We start from the raw sequence: 12,068 nt of genomic DNA on the forward strand, positions 1-12,068 counted from the left end.
TGTTAAGCTCATCAGGTCTCCTATGTTCATTTGCTTATTAGTTCCCTCTTGTGTTTTCAACCCCTGTGAAGTCTCCCTTGCCCTTCGTGTGTTTCATGTCTGTTGTCTTATGTTGTCATGTCTGCCTCTCATGTTTCCTGTTTCATTTTGGAGAGATCTCGTGTTTTTATATTATGGATTATGTTTTGAGTCCTTTGTGGTACTGTTTCGTGTTTCCCTAGATCTGTTATGGTTATCTTAGGTTTTGCTCTTTGGCTTTGTCATACGGCTTCCCTGTGTTCCATGTTATGTCTCCCCTGTTGCTGTTAAGTTTGCATGTTTAGAATTCAGTCAGTGTGTTTCCTGTTTTACTTTGTAGGTCCATGCCTCATGTGAGTGTTTCTAGTTTTGCGTCTCTGTCTCGTCCAGCCTGATTGCTCCCCTTCTGTGTCTCATTCCCTCGTTATCCCTCTGTGTATTTAAGCCTTGTGTTTCTCTTTGTCAGTGTCGTAGTCTCCATCATAGCTGTGTGATTCTTCCCTGTGGCTCCCTGTGCTTTAGTTTTCCCAGTTTAGTTTATTTTGTATTGTTTTTCGTGTCCCACTCCACGCCAGCAATAAAGCTGTGTTTTTTGAGTTTACCTTTTGTCTCTGTGAGTTCGCGTTTGGGTCCTCTCCTGCCTGCCACACAGCCGAAACATGACAGATGTTCATGAAAGACCTTTCTGTCAGTTTACGGAAACGGCGTCCCCCATCTTGAATTGGGGTGTAAAGCAAGCAGCAGCCCCCTGTTAGCATCACCTTCAACCACCACAATCAGCTGCCGCTTCTACACACATGGTAGCTTCTGCTGGGCTTTAACGACGCTGCTAACATCTGCTAGAGTCATCGCTTCGAAACGGACACCATTGAGGGAGGAAGACCTGCCCTAAATCCTGAACCAGCTAATCAGCACACATTAGCAGAGTGCTAGCATTTTATGGCAATCGCTGTGAGAAAAACTAAAGGACAGAAGAGTAGTTTTCCTTCATGCTGGACTTATGGAAGCAAAAATGAAACAGACTTTTGTGTACAATCAGCTGGAAATAACATTTTGTTCTATTCACTCCATCGAGCGCCTCCTGGTGTGCCCCAGCTGAACAGGCACAAGGGACAGGCAGTGTAATGCTGTGGGTGGTTCAATGAGAGTGTGTTTTTAAATCCTGCATGCTGCTCGTCACGTCTGCAGAATCATTCCCGTGAACATTGAAAGCAAACACGTGTCATTTTGGGGGGTTTTGCAGGAAGGACTGATGGTCACATGACACTGAGTGGTCCTTAGTAATTAAGCCTAACAATGGACTGTAATAAGCAGCAGCTGCACAAACAACCTCTGGGGTTGACTTTTTTTTTTATGGGATTTATCATCGGTTGATGGAGCACAACAGCTGGTGGAGGTGATTTAGCAGGTGTCATTAAACCACAGAAGAAGAAAAGAGTGTGGCGAGGTGACGTCAAAGCCCCAGTCAAAGCGCCAACAATGGAGGCGTGTGGGAAACATGACGTTCAGCTCTGTGTAACAGTTTCGATGCTGAGGACACGCCCTGATTATCGCTGAGCTTCACCCTGCATCTCGCTCAGATCAGCAAACTTTTAAAACAGATGGATTTACAGAGTGACTAACATAAAGAAAGTAAGAAAAGAGCAATTTTATTTAGCTGAAAATGATTCACAGATGGCATCATACGCTGTAACAGCTACAGAAATGGAAATGAATGGGAGCCGACTCTCGCAGATGTGAAGGGGACAGTTTTTCCTCTCTACATTTATCATACAGACCTGTCCCACACTCACAGACGAGTGGAAGTAAATCCAACAGATTATGTTTGAAGTCTTTCACACCAAAATTTCCAAAGACAAAAAGTGGCTGATTTGGACTCTTTGGAAAGAAGACGGGTTGTTTTGGCAGCAGCGTGGATGCTAATGAGACACTGGGGGAAAAATATCCTCCCCTCATGAAAGATGGGCGACGGCAGTGCCACAGTTGGCTGCTTATGAGAGATGAACAAACTGTGTTTAATAAGCTTCATGGGCTTGCCTCTCATTGCCTTGCAGTCTGGACCTCACGCTGAGTCCGGTTCGGCCCTCAAAACAAACTGATGAGTCAGCTTTTGTGCATGTGTAAAAAATTCAGACCTGACTGAAGAAAGAGAGAGAAGGGCCAGACTCTGATGGACTCTTTGCAGTAAGTGATGTCACTGTCCATGCATGCATCCACTTCCTGCTATTTATGAGGGCCAAATTAATGTTAAACCACAGTCCACGGCCTCGCCCACAAACCAACCAGTAATTCTCAGCTAAAGGTGCAGTTTATCAACACATGTTTAGTCAAGAGGAAGGGCGGCACACCAAAGATGCATTAAACATGCATCCCTACATGACACCAAACTCCATAACTGACTGAACACAGGGGAAAACAACCGCGGTGAGAGAGCAGCCATTTAAACTACACAATTTAGGTAACGAGCAGGGAGCAGAGCTACTGTTTCTCCATGTAAAACATTGAATTATCAGAGGTTTGGAGATCAGGGACAGGACCAAAACACTGCTGCTGGGAGCAGGCTTTTTAAAATGGCCGGATGTAGACAGGAACCATTTAGCAGCTGACATGTGGACAGACTAGCCCATGGGTTTAACCAATCAGGTGGAGAACACATTCTATCTGTTTTGTCCTCGGTCTGTTCCAGGATCCCATCCCGCTGTCTGGATAGGTGATGAGCCACCTCGGCTGACTCCTTTCGATGTGGAGGAGCCTGCCTCTCAGGCCGAGCACAGACAGCTTTGAAGGAAGCTTTATTTCTTTTGTTTGGATCATCTGATAATGCCACCATCAGGAAAACTGGACCAGACTGTGAATCGAACAAAGGCAGAGGGTCTCCCCAGACAGATGGGCTTATGGCTGAGACCCTGCCTGAAAGAGCCTGCCCTGCAGTGTTCCCACCACCCGGCTGAGGTGCTATAGGGGTCTGATGATTTGTCACTGGGAAGGTAACCAAAACAGCTTGTAAGGACATAATTTACTTTATTTCGATGACAGATTAATCTGCTGATATGCTTCCAGTATTTTCTGATAACAGGGAGAGGATAGAGTCCTGTTTCAAAGAGTCTGCTCTTCTGGATTTAGTTCTTCTTGAGGTAAAAACACAGACATTTCCCAGTCAACCAGTTCAAATCATTCACGCCATGCCCAGTTTATCCACTGAGCAGAGAGATTTCAACACAACGCCTGTGTTAATGCTGTTTAAGTGCTGTGAATGGAGTATAAAGTGGGTATGTAGCACTCAGACTGCCGTTATTTGCACTGTCGAAGTGTAAAGTCCTTCAGAAATGCAAACATTGTTAAAAACAGATCGAACAGATGCCCAGCAAACTCTCCTGAGAGCTGAAAATCCTTGTGGAAATATCCGCCTGATTCATGCAGTAGTTTGGGAGATTATCTGCTGTTCCTGCGTGCATGTCCTGCAGTATCCACTACATCATGCATATGTTAATGCACAAGAAACTGTCACAGGCAATAAGAGTAAAGCTGCTGAGCTTAATCTACTGCCTGTCCTACTTTTGTGTTTCACATCCCGTCTCTCCTCTTGGTTTCCTTTGTCTCGCTCTCCTCTTAAAGCCTCTCACCTGCTTCGTCTCTTTAACGTCGCTCTTCTTCTTCTCTCTTGAAAATTTTTGACAGACAGGTGAAGTGAAAGGTGGCGTGTGGTGACGGAGACGTGTGATCTTGTCGCTGTTTGAGACAGCGTGATGGGCTTTGTGTTTACGCCGAGCTTTAGCTGGCTGCCATCGCAGGACTGCATCATGTCCTCAGAGAGGACACGAGAGCGTGACACGGAAGACATGACTGTGTGGTGGCTGTAGAGAGTGATCGGGTGTGACAGGCCGACTGCAGAGTGACTTTCAAACAGAGGCCACTGAGTGTGTGTCTGTGTGTGGGTCTGCGTGTCTGTGTGTGCGTGTGTGTTTACACAGGCACATTATGACAAAACTCACTCACTTGAACACATCCTCTAAGCATCTCCAAGGAAGGCTGTCACTGATGAAGGTCAAGTGATCTCAGCTTTCTCAGACCTGCTGCTAAACTTCACAAGTTCCCGGGCCTCAGCAGAACCAGACCCTCCAGAACTTGGTGGAGGCTGGACCAAAAAAATAAAACTCACAGGAATGCAGTGCTTCATCCGTCCATCCACTGCAGGCCTGTCTCTGTGAGTGTGTGATGATGTTGCTGTATTTCTGTATTTTGAGTCCCATGTGCTCGTGTCCCGGCCAGTCCAGCTCATAGAAACTATGCGGGGACGTTATACTCTCCAGGAAACTGCTGATATCTGTGAGTCCTTCTGTTGATGATTATGATTATTTTTCTTTATGCTAAGACGATGACCGTTTCTCTCTAACTGATAGAGTTACAGGAGGAACTGTTGGTGCTGAACAGACCAATGACAGTAGCTGTAGATCTCTAAAAAAGTGAAAGGTCAGATTACACCGCTGGTTATGGCGCAGATTTCCAGCTGAAGCATAAATCCTCAGTAAGCTTGGAGCCTGTATTACAGCTTTATGCTGAAATACAGGCAGAGATCGGTGATGATGGTGCGGACTGGTTAGTGTGGGTCTGTGAGTAACTGCACAAACATGAGACCTTACTGAGACTCAGACTAGTTTATAAGCTTATTTTTGTGTCTTTGTTAAATCTGATCTTTGTGTTTGAATCGCCTGCACATACCAGCACACACACCTGCTCTCACATGAGAGACCAGAGCTGTGTTTATGAGAGGACCATCCTGACCTAAACCAGCCTGCCAGTGACCTGCGGCTAAACTGAGTCTGCACCCTCAAACCTCACCTAACCTTCAAACTGCTCATTCCAGAGACAGAAGTACCATCACTCACACACACACCGTACCATCGCACACACTCACACACACCTGCCCCTTCGCCCTTTGCTGCCTCGTCGTGGCAGATGCCATGAGCCATGAGTCGAGCTCTTTGTTAGTTTTAAGGATGCATGAGGAGAGGGTTTACCACACAAGGCTGGTTTTTAAAGGACATCACCACCATCAGCCCATGACCTTCCTGCAGTTTTCCTACTAATAATTACTTCGAGTGACCTGAGGATCAGCTCCATCTGTCTGACTTCAAACCTTCACGTTTACTGGGTGAAAACTTAAAAAGTAGGTCTGCACCTCTATAGTGCCTTTTGCTTTGGGTTTTATGAAGGGCTTTCATTTATGCCTCCTTCTGTCATCACACAGTCACAAACGTGCATGCATGTACGAGGCTTTGGTCGTACATGCACGGGTACAATCGTGTTCTGGAGGCTTAGGAGACCTGGCTGTTGTCAGCTCTGTTACCTGCTCAGCTTTCAGCTCAGTCTTCAGCTCAGGCATCAGCTCTGTTTCCAGTTCACCCATTAGCTCTGTCACCAGCTCAGTCAGTTGCTCAGCCATCTTTTCAGCCACTTCCATCCTCTGCTGGAAGCTCCGGTGAGCTCATTCAGCCAGCAGGGGACTGCATCTCTGGTGTTGGCCAGAGGGGCCGATGGCGCGATATGGCAGCCTTGCTTCTGTCAGTCTGCCCCAGGGCAGCTGTGGCTACAACCGTAGCATGCCTCCACCAGTGTGTGAATGTGAGAGTGAATGAATAGTGGCATTGTAAAGCGCTTTGGGTGCCTTGAAAAGCGCTATATAAATCCAATCCAATAATAATAATAATAATTATTATTATTATTATTAATAAATCCCGGACAGACTGTTTGCACTGCACTGCCCCAGCCGTTGCATCCTGTGCCGGCTGTGTGCCCCATGCAGCTACAGTTAGCGTCCCTTCTGCTGGAGGTCTCCATACCTGCTGGCCTTGCCTTTGTTCCTGCTGGAGGCCCAGGAGAGCCCCTTTGTTCACCTGGAGTCAGGGTCAGCTCCTGAAATGTTTATTAACTGTTTCCTGGGCTCCTGTGCCTTTCGTGGGCCTTTTGTTTCGGACTGTTTGAGTTCCAGGTTTTCTTGTGAACATTTTTGTTTTATTGATCAGTTTCAGGGTCAGTTTTAGGTTGTTTATTTAGTCTCCTCTTGTTTGCCTTAGTATTTTTCTATCAGTTCATTCGTGTCTGCATTTTGAGTCCACTCCTTACTACATACAGTCTGCCTCAGCCAGACTGTGACAGAATATTTGCTGAAGTTTAGGATGCTCAGTCAAATTAATCAGCTCTTCAAACTTAATACAACACGCATGGAAGCCATGACCCAGAAAAGTGGATTCACATCAAATTTTAAACCTGGCTTTAAACACTGAACATCTTATTAATCTCTTAATTAATATTTTACTCATGAACAGAAAGACTGAGCAGGCACAGGTTTGGTTTTGACTCATCTTTGAGACCGGATGTTTCAGACTCTTTCCTCCACTCTGTGAAACCTGAGAAGACTGATGACAGGAACCTGAGGGCATCAGTAAAGGCATTGACGGGTTCATATCCAGACTCATATCCACCACCACTAAAATAATCAGAGTATTTTACCCTGAAACAAAGCGCTTTACCCGTGCAGGAAGTAGTTAGCATGGTGACAAATGAAGGTCAGAGAGCGATGATGGCAGAGCCAAAGACAGCAGAGGAGTTGGGGCAGATTTAGCTGAGGAGTGCAGTCTGCTGCCTCAGAAACCACTTGATCAAATCCTGCCGAGCACTCATCTCCCTGCAGGGCTCGTTAAAGTTTCATCTCCACTAATCATCAACCGGCAGAGAGATGGAGCAGATGTACTGTACGCTGCCTGACCTAAGATGTTTCCTCTGAATTAGACTCAGACCCTCGTAATACCAGGACTCTGGAACAGCATGCATGAAAAAATATGTTTGAAAAAGTCATGCCTGCAGGTTACCGCGCGGAGGTGTTCGTGTGACAGCGGCAGGAAGTTCCCGAGCGTTCAAGTCTTTCTTTGATTTGATGTGTTTCCATCGTCTCGTGTTCAGACATGTTTGTATGAACTTCTTCTTACGGTCATTACATTTAGCACGCTCTTTGAATTTTGGTTTAAAGGTACCGGCTTTACAGCCACCGCTCAGACGCTCCAGGCAGCAGCCATCATAGAAGTCCTGGACTCAGCCGTCTACATCAGATGACAACCGAGGCCTCGGTTTGCTGCTCCACTTCGTGGAGATTTATTCCATTAAGGGACCATTTTCAACTCATTAGCCTCTGTTTAGATAACACTTTTATTTGTAACATTAGCTAAAATATTTTTCCATATTTTCTTTAATAAACGTTAATATTTTTATTAGAATTTTAGACAGCAAGTGTTCATGAGTCACGTCTGCCCTGCAATATCTTTAGCTGCACTTGTAGCTAGCCTTTCATACCATCTGTTCAGATTTGTGTTCGATCATTTTATTGTATTACATTGAATTTTTACAGGCTGTGTCCACAGGCAGGGTTTTCTCTTCAACTTCAACTTCATGAACATGAAGCCAATTTTTTGAGTACAATACAACTGAAGTATATAAAATCAAAGATTTATTTATTTATTCAAACAATTAATCTTTAATTAAAATGTGCTCAGTGAGAAATGAATGTGTAACAGTTGAGTAAATTTAATTAGAGCAGAACATTTTATATTTTACAAAATTATATGGAAAATTTCAAATTAAAAAGTGAGAATTTCAATGTGAAGTTGAAATTCAGAGTCTTTTCAGCACAGAGTTTTTTCCTTGCTAAGGTCACGACACAAACACAAAATATAACCAATCAGGATCGAGAGTGTGCAGACATGACAACATCAACACTGTAAATACCCACGGAGCACGAATGCATCACTTGTTCCCAACTAATAAATAACACATTCACACAGGACACACTATTACACACACACACACATGCACACAAACTCACACATTAATATTTAGTGTTTCTCCGATAAATCAGATCGTCTGTTTTCCTGCTCTCATTTATCGCTGTGCAGTGTGTTTGTGTCTGTGTGTGCATGTGCGTCTGCGGTGGTGTGTGTGTGCAAGTGAAGGTGAAGAATATTAAAATGAAATTACAGCGAGGCTGAGTGAGTCTAAATGCCCTCATTACTGACTGTCAGGCAGCACGATGTATTCGCAGTGACAGACACACACACTCAGGCCCTGCTGGAACGAATGAATCCAATTAGCTCTGCTGTACATCCTGACAAACACACATTAAAAGTGTATATGGTGATTTATAAGAGCTTCCATCAGCCGTCCATGCAGAATGTATGTTCCCTTATCCTCCCACTCTGACCCTGACTTGTCAGTCATGGTGTAACAGACTCACAGATCCCTCAAGAGTTATTCAATTATCAGGTCTGCATTAACGGGGATAAACAAAGCACAAACACACACACACAGACACACCTATGTGAATACTCAGCGCACATTAATGCTCACTAAACAGAACTGTGTGGCGTGGCAGAAAAACAGGATACCAGTGGAAATAAACTTCCTCAAACCTGGAGAAGCTTTCGTGAGTGGGGGAACAGAATGTGTATTTCAGCTTTAGGGGGCTCACACTCTTCTACAGTGAGGTGGGTCCATCCTTCAAGAACCCAAGAGGAGCAGTGCAGATCATTGAACCAGCTCCTTGCAGCCTCAAGGGCGTGTGAGTTTTTCCAGACAGTCTGCTTGTGTTTTCTGGACCTGGAGAAGAAATCTGACTGCAGCCCCTGTAGACGTGCTTGGTTTGCATCACCATAATGGACAGACGGGTGGGCCTCACAGCCTGTTTGATGTGTTTCTGTGGGTGTTACCAAGCAATGACTCCACTGCGGCACTTTTGCCGGGGTGAAAATCAGCACCTCCAAGTCTGAGGCCAGGGTTCAGAGAAGCAGAGCGCTGGGGTGAAGACTGAGGAGAGTGTGAAGGATGTTCTGCCCTCACCTGCTGTACCGAGGTGTGGGCGGTGACTGAGGTGGAAATGGGCTTCCACTGAAGGAGTGTGAGGGCTGTCCATAGGAGAAGAGCCATTGCTCCTTCACATCAACAGCCGACCACAGCTGGGCTGGTTTGACAGCTGGGCTGCATGGCGCCTGGGTGACCAGCACCGGGACATTACGTCTCTCTGCTGACTTGGGAACGTCTGGAGAAGGAGTACAGTTTATGACCTTCAGATGAAACTGCTAAGCTGCTGCTAACTTTATAACTCAGCTGAACCTGAATCCTCTCGTTCAGGGACGCCTCGATTGGCTGTGCTAATCCTGTTATTGGAGCCTTTCAGTGTTTTTAACTCAGCCATGTCTCAGACTGATTTTGTGTGCAGAACTGTTTGTTATCAGTTAGAGGATAATCAATGTGACATGTCATAAGCAAGCGATCATGAAGTGATCACAAATCCATGGTTGATGAATATGAAATGCAGATTTTGTGATGGGCCATTTAATTATGATTAGTCATCTACGGTGTGTAAATGCTCCACATGTCGTCATGAGTTAGGCACGCAGTTTGAAACCTGCGAGTGAGTTCATTCATTCACTCATGTGTAATAAATGATTTATGATTTGAGTACTTGTTGGTGCACATGCCTCGACAAACTTTTGATCTGATTATGAGATTTATTGTGCATGAAAAATTAAAGTGCAGACACTCCAAGGAAAATAGACAGGTTAACACGGCGGAGTCACACCTGTTTAAAGAACCACCCCATCAACTCATCAGCACAGAGAAAACACAGGAATAAAAGTTCCACACAACAACAAGACGCAGTGAAGCTCATCGCTCCATCAAGAGCACTGCAATCGCATCATCACACCCATCACTGCTGACATTATAACGAGTTCAGCTTTCAGCAGCTCAACATTACACGTGTGAATACTTCAGGGTCCCTGGACCACTGCAGAACCCCCACATGTTCACTGATGAGAGGATATAAAACTTGAATAAAAGTCTGTGGATGCAGAGTAGTGAAGCTCAACATCAGGTTCCATGTTCAGAAGCAATCAGTAGCGCAATTAGTGCTCACATCAGAAATGTCTGACAGCAGGATGGACTGTCCCTTTAATCCTTCCAGCTGCAGCGTGCTCCTAAATCCAGAAATAATCCAGGACCAACAGAGAGCTCTCGTGTGCACGTTTCCTGTCCCTGCCCTTGTAAAGACCTCAGGACACGAATGCGACACCGCCGGGCGCTGCACGTACGTAGATATAATTAGAAAAAGATTTAGTGCATGAGAAAGTGCAGAGAAAAGCCCCGCAGCATGAGGGTAACTGAAATCAGATAACTATAAAACAAGCAGGATGCTCACATCAGTAACACTGAGCTGTAACAGTGGATCATAAATCCATATATATTATATAAGTGCTTGAGTATATGAGTATCACTTTGCTTTCTACTCATTTAGATGAATAGAGCACCTGAACAGCAGTGTGGTGCTTTGAGCAGAGTCTATTTCACATGAATCTGAGGACATATATGAGGTAAAGTGTTGTGGGGCTCCACAGGGATCCATTTTGGGTCCCGTGTTAATCACCATGCTAGCCCTAGGGCTAATCGTGCAGAGCGATGGCCTTGGCTGCCTAGTCTCTGTGTCCTGTTAAAGCCCATCAGCTCTGATGACTCACACACTCGCTCTGCTTCATGGTGCAAAATAATCCCACCCAGCATAAGCACCGCCATTGGACCTTTGACTCAGAGCAGGTCATCCACGCTGTCCTTTGTCCTCCACATCAGTCATCCTCTCACACAGTTGAGCTTCACCTGAAATCTGAAGAGCTCAGACAGACGAACTCTGCAGCCTCTTCCTCTTCCTCTCTTCTTCTCTCCTTAAATTTTTTAAAATAATGAAAGCCTTCTAAAAGTTTGACCTCCTTTTTTTCATGTGTGTGATTGTAAGAATACTTGCTTTCTCTCATTTCCACTGAGTTAATAGTGATAACAACTGAAATAGTCACTTAAGGTAACTAAAGGTAAAGTAATAAAGGTCCCGTTTTTGTAAAGTTCCTGCTGATGATTAACTGTGCAGTTCTCTGCAACTCCAACACTACTCAAATTTCATTAGGAGCCATTACTCTGACATTACCATTTGTAAGGCGAGTAACTACAGACTGGGGCAAGGAGGTTCATAAATGATTGGGAGGGTAAGTTAGCTCATGATGTCAGTGTGTTTCCTTCCTGTCCTCCTCAGTATTTGGAGCTGTTATGGGTCTAAAAGCAGAAGAATTCCTTTTTCTAAATTCTGTGAACTGATCCTTTAATAACTTCTAACTTAACTTGTGATAGACTTGTTGGAGCTTTCCGCCGGGACACATCTGGCAAATGTGAGGATTTATGTGCATCAGATTCCTTGTGACCCCCATCAGACTGAGAATGCTCGCTGTAATGACAGCGGGGCGTATGCAAACACATACACACACTCATTTGCCGAGGTGCATGGCACTAAACTGCTTCCCCAAACCCACCAGCAGCGACGGAGGCGGCGGCTCAGTGCTGCTTTAAGGCGAGCGAGCCAATCTAGCAGCGGCAGCGCTCCATTACACGGTCAGTGAGGTGGGGTGGTGCCGTGATGGAAATAGCTGCCTCTTTTCTGTAGGTCACAGAGGACGCCGGTACACGCACCAGGCCCGTCCGCTCGCGCCGACGTGCTTGTGATTCATCTCATTTCCTCTGCACTCGTCTGAAGCCTGCTTTCCAGGTTGGGGGGGGGGGGGGGCAGTAAGACGAGCTCACCCTGTGAAGATGGTGCAGAAAGCAATATAACCATGAGTGTGACCGAGGGCGAGCCATCCTGATGCAGACGCTGGCTCGTCAGCTATGCTAATATGTAAATATGCAAATGAGCATTCCCACTCAGGGACTCTTAATTAAAGAAACAGCGAGAGAAAACAAAGCAGCAAGATCACCAGACACAGACAGGAAATTGTGTGCACCCAGGTTAAACATTCAGGAGGAGCGCCACGGTGATGCCACCAATCAGAGAGCAGCCCCTACCTGCCGCTCGCCCTCATATTCAGAACAAACAGCGCCATGTTTGCTCACCAGGATCTAAATCACTCCAGAGTGCTGTTTGCAGTTCAGAGCAGCTTCAGTGCCTTGCTTTGTTCTCAGCCCCA

The 12,068-nt window shown here is 45.6% G+C and overlaps 1 protein-coding gene across 1 annotated transcript in view; it reads right to left on the bottom strand.

Moving 5' to 3' along the window:
* gfra2b (GDNF family receptor alpha 2b) overlaps positions 1–12,068 on the bottom strand; it is a 161,020-nt gene that overhangs the window by 18,434 nt on the left and 130,518 nt on the right. The gene's annotated exons all lie outside the window — the stretch shown is intronic.

Source organism: Rhamphochromis longiceps, linkage group LG7 (assembly GCF_057381845.1).
Source record: "Rhamphochromis longiceps isolate RC_006_pf linkage group LG7, R_longiceps_female_GT1.1, whole genome shotgun sequence".
Lineage (NCBI taxonomy): Eukaryota > Metazoa > Chordata > Actinopteri > Cichliformes > Cichlidae > Rhamphochromis > Rhamphochromis longiceps.